Consider the following 6,000-nt stretch of genomic DNA (forward strand, 5'->3'; position numbering starts at 1 on the left):
CATTTTTATTTATTTTTTTATTTAACCTTTATTTAACCAGGTAGGCAAGTTGAGAACAAGATCTCATTTACAATTGACTTAAAGGGGGTGAAACAAAATCTTTTTTAAATCTCCCCACCACAATTCCATTCTTTCCCAATATTAAATGAGATTGAAAGTTCCACTGCGCACTTTCCCGGGGCTGTCAAATGAGATGTCAGTCATGTGTCAGAACAGTCCGATGCTCATCTGCTCTAATACATCACAGCCTTTTATATGGACCAGGATCAGGGAGGCTCCCCTCCCCTCACCAGCCCCCCCTGGGACCCAGCGTGATTGATAACAACATCCAGGCAGGGACTGATTCATACTGGTGCCCATTTGGAGAATGGGGTGAGGCAGAGACCACTTCCTCCTGTACTGGTGCCTACCACAGCCCTACTGGAGAACATGACATTAGCCTGTTAAATACACAGCAGCAGCATGCTGAACCCCTGGAGTGTTCTGGAGACAAACTCAACAAGGTTTTCATTCATAAAGTATGCTTTGACAGCCATTGATAAATCGTATTCACCAGATGCTGATATGATTTTCTTTTTTTATGTTTAGTATAAGGTAATCATCTTAGAACACAGACACCATGACATGCCCACTTTAAAATCCAAAGGGGCGGCAGGTAGTGGTTAGAGTGTTGGACTAGTAACTGAAAGGTTGCAAGATCGAATCCTCGAGCTGACAAGGTAAAAATCTGTCGTTCTGCCTCTGAACAAGGCAGTTAACCCACTGTTCCTAAGCCGTCATTGAAAATAAGAATTTGTTCTTAACTGACTTGCCTAGTTAAATAAAGGTAAAACATTTAAAAATATTCCTGTCCATGCTCCACTCTAAATGAAATACAGACATCTAAACTATTCTTCCTGATTAGCTGCTCTCTTTCCTTTGGAGGTCCGGTGCTCCAAATTTGTATTGAGGGGAACCAGTTTTGAGTACAGTATTATTAGCATGTGGTGGTGCTGCCAAGCTAATGACCACTTGGCACATAGACAGCTATCCATCCCAATCTCAGGTCACACTAATCCAATTCATGCGACCTGCTTGGCATCAGAGAGACTCATCTGTCTTTACTGTTCATTAACAGACTAAACGCATTCACATTCCTCCTCTGGATTTCCTGAAAGGGAACACTAGCATATAACCCCCGATCTAATCTGAAGAGTCAACAGAAGGGATGGATACACAGCATCAGAGATTCTACATAAAGCTAAAAACCACATTCAGTTCACTAAAGGGATATGTTTTTCGGTAAAACTGAAACTCGTTTCTGGACTGTTACAGTACATGTTCCTTCAGACCAGTATAGGAAGATCTTCACTCAAACAAATCTAATCCCTCCATGTGATGAGCAGCAGGAGCAGCAGCAGTGGAGGGGTATGTCAGAGAGTCTGGAAGTGATAAGTACATCAGTTGCGGCTGTCGTGAGTAAAAGTGTGTGAAGCGATGTAATCATGGCAGTCACAGGGCTGAGGACCTAATCCTGGCCTAGCATCACAGCTATTGACCATGCTATGATAGGACGCTGTGGGTAAACAGACCTGTCCCTGATAATCACCACACACACACAACCACACAACACACACACACACACACACACACACACACCACACACACACACACACACACACACACACACACACACACACACACACACACACACACACACACACACACACACACACACGTTCCATCATACATTACATCAATCCCTGAATCCAGATCCGGATGACAGGAATTAATGCTTTTGACAGGAAATCATGCTCACTTTCTCTCTATATCTCTCTCCAACTGAGACGCTTGATCTAGTCCAACTGTTTCTCTTGATCTAGACACTGTCACACATCCAACTGTCTCTTTGAATATGCTCCATTCAAATAGCTGAAAAAGCTTTCCCCCATATCCTATTCAAAATATATCAGAATACTTGTATTCACGTCAAATCCTATGCGTTTATTCCACACCATCTCTCAGTGTTGTCACAAGCTGAGTGGCTACATGGGATCCCCCCTCTCTTCTCTCCTCTCTCTCAGGCTGTGACAGGGACTTTATGTCTGGGGGTGGAATGATAATAATGTTTCTAATCTTGTTACATTGCACACAGAATTGTGTTCCATGTTAATGAACTGGCCCCCTCCCGGCCCTGCCGATCTGCTTACTTTCAATTTGTGTACTGTCATCTCCCCGCGACGCTGCTGAAATTGATGCACCCTCTTCCTTTTAATTAAATCAAACCCAGTCGGGGGCCGGGCAGGGGGGGGGGGGGGGGGGGGGCTGCGCGTACATACCTCAAAAAGACCTGCCTGACTTCACGCCAAACCTGAGTGCTGGTAAAACTCTGGTTTGGGTTTGGTAATCCATTAGCTAGTGTACTTCACTGTTCTCTCTAAGTGTGTTTTGCATGGCAGTGCCTTTGAGGCAGACAGGACATCCAGCATACTGTAGTTTACCATAGAGGTGTAACCCACTGATTCCATGAAAATCTATTCAAAATATAGACAGTTGACATCCCGTGCCCATACTAACATGTAAAGATTTAACACAAAAATTACCTTTCTTGGTCTTTCCCAATCAGCCAAAATAAGTAATACGATGTTGGTAGGGTAATGAAAATCTAGACTTTCTTTAATCTGGAATTATGTAGGCTACATCACAATACAATAGTCATAGAATAATTGATGGCAGCTGAAACGATCCAGTTTCCCAATCTCAATTCACACATTTTGGAGTTCTATGGACACTGCTCCTAATCTACAAAATCTCTGCTAGAAAAATAGTCCCTCCAACCTGCCTTGTAGCTTGCACAGGTACAGTGGAATGTTGGAGCCAGCCAGAGCATAAAAAGGGAAGCGTAAAATTCCCACAAATTATAGGGAGGATAATTGGATTCCGAGCTTTGTCCTGTACGGTGGGCTGTGGGTGGTGGCGCTCCTGAAGCTGTGACATTATCAATGTAACATAACCTGAAGGCTGCGGTGCTGTGGCGCAGGGCCGCCGGTATGGCCCGTCCTCCAGGTTCCACATCACTGCCTGCTTGGCTATTCATCCCGTGGACCCTGCAAATGAAATTATGGGAGGAAGAGCAAAGGACATTGTTTGGGAATTAATCCTATTTATGCCTAAACCCACTTCAAAATGTTATAGTGAGGTACTCTTAAGATGTAAGGCGCATTTACAATTAGACAAGGCACTGGGAGGATTGGAGCACACAGTATGGCTGTTTCTTGGTAAGTAGAACAGATGTGAGAGATATAGCAGAGTGTCTGGAAATAATCAAACAGATGGATAAACACTGAACAAATAAAGACATTCAACATACTGATTTCACACTCAAACAATCTGAAAGAAAGATTCTCACCAGGTGTCCACTAGACCAGGGTTTCCAGTCCTGGGGTCCCCCCTTGGTGCACATTGTGGTTTTTGCCCTAGCACTACACAGCTGATTCAAATAATCAAAGGGGAGTTTGGGAAACCCTGCTGTAGGTAACCTTCATTTTGGACTGTATCTGCACCTGTTTGAACAGTTAGAAATTTATGTTTTGTCTTCTCCAAATCTATGCCTACACCAAATTAAATTAAAAATGTTTTTTCAAAGGATAGTCATCTCAAATATTTTGTCACTGTCATTTCCCAGACACACACCCCAGTTCTGTCAGAGCAAAATATTGCCCTCTACAATTATAAAAATGTTTTTGTTTTTATATCTAGGCCTACCTTAAACTCCAATAATCTTCTTCCTTGATCAGAAAAGGTGTGAGCATTGTTGTCGGTATTTATGGAAGATTTTTCATTCAATGGATTAAATTCATTAGATCTAGTCTACAGTAGAGGCACTTTGATGTGAAGGCATGCCAAAGTAATCAAAATGACCGCGCAACACATCAACAAGCACTGGCTCGACACCGTGCTTCGTTTTAGCGTCTGAAATATAACACTGTTTTCAATTAAATAATGTAAGAAAAAATATGTACATAGATTTTATGTTTGGTCTAGGCATTTGATTTGTTTAGCCCATAGGCCTATAATTGTATTTTTATATAAAGTTTTCATGTATACATTTGTTCAAACTTCTGTCATTCTAAGAATAACATTGTTGTTTTGGTGAAAATAAAACAATCATTCTAAAAAAAGTTCCTCAGTCTCGATGGGCCTGTAGTTTGCAAACGTTTTTATAACGCATCAGTTTTACAGCGCATAGCAGTAGCCTAGCTGGTGGCCATACACAATCCACCTGGCTGTCACTACGAAACAGCGCGTGCTGTATATAGACAATATCAATGCATGGACTTTCTTCCATTCAAATGAAACACTGTCAAAAAAAGTAGAGCGTAAACGGTCACAATTGTTCCATTTGTTGAAATAATATACCTAATTATATTTAGGCCAGCTGTGGAAATCCGACAAAATCTGACATTTTGAATAAAGGCTACCGAACATAAGTAAATGTCTGCTGTTTCGCCATTCTTTTTAAATACATTTGGCCATGCAAATTATACAATTACAATAATACGACTATTACAGTAGGGCCTAATAATTTAAATATGAATATGAATGAAGCATAAGAGCAATGTTAGGCTTATTGAGACTGCTGCAATTTTGAAATAAAGTTGCAGGATTTACCTGTCATTTAACAAAGAAAACCCCAATCTAACCTGTAATTATGTGATCAGAATGTATTAAATCCTAATCAGCCAATTTACGTCAAAACACAATATACTGTTAGAACAAAACTGAAGCCAGAAATAGGCTACGGATTTTGACATGCCACTGCGTTATACGAAGTGAACCACACTGGAGCGTCTTCCGACCCTCTCGGAATTGCAGATAAACACTGCCCCCTGCTGATAAATACAAAAACAATGACGATTCAAAAATGCCTTTTAAAAAATCTGAAAATTGCACATTATTTTATTCAAACATAATTGCACACATTATTATATTTCCATACACAGCAGCTTTGAAAGCATTCATTAACAAAAAGCAAATCGAGCCTATATACCCAGTAGGATTTTCACTATAAATCTCATTGTTGTTTGTAACAACGATATGACTACAACATACATTTCTGCCTGTCCAAAAGAGTAAAACATTATTTGATGGGGCTTATATACTGACAAATTACTATTACCTGTCCCAAAAACATGGAGGTGTATATTGTAAAATATAAGATGAGGTATAAGCCTATTGTCAGCAGTGAGAGGTTTAATATCAGGTATCCTTGTATTTACAGTTAATTTTATTCCAAAACATTTATATATTCTATATATTTAAATAAAAATCATGTTAGACTAGAAAAGAGAACAACATAAACACAGATATACTATATACACGTTCCAGGGAGGGCAGTGGCCATAATGGTTATATAGCCTAATTACATGATAGGTCCTTTACCCTCCTCATCAGGAGCAGCACAGACCCCAGCCAGAGTGAAGAGGCCACACCACAGAGCCTGTCTCTTCTCCCTGGTTACACACTATCTCCCCCACCCACCGCAAACACACACACAAGATGCACAGGAAAGAGGATACTGACACATTCACACACGCAGATGTACACACGCACGTGTACAAACAAACAATAAAACACACACACACACACCAGAGGAGGCTGGTGGGAGGAGCTATAGGAGGACAGGCTCATTGTAAAGGCTGGAATGGAATCAATGGAATGGTATCAAACATATGGAAACCACACATTTAACTCCATTTATTCCATCCAGCCATTACAATGAACCCGTCCTCCTATAGCTCCTCCCACCAGCCTCCTCTGACACACACACACACACACACGAACACTCAGTCAGACCCACAGCTACTGATTCACCCTGCCATTATCCCCTCCTCTACCCCAAACACACAGTTTTAATTTCAAAGCTCTGATTAGCTGATGATTGCATGACAGCCGCCGACCAGGTTCCCTTTTCGACAGGCTCCCAGACTGCAACTCAATCATGCCCAATTAGTGGGTCCC

This window comes from Salvelinus sp. IW2-2015, linkage group LG4q.2 (assembly GCF_002910315.2).
Source record: "Salvelinus sp. IW2-2015 linkage group LG4q.2, ASM291031v2, whole genome shotgun sequence".
Lineage (NCBI taxonomy): Eukaryota > Metazoa > Chordata > Actinopteri > Salmoniformes > Salmonidae > Salvelinus > Salvelinus sp. IW2-2015.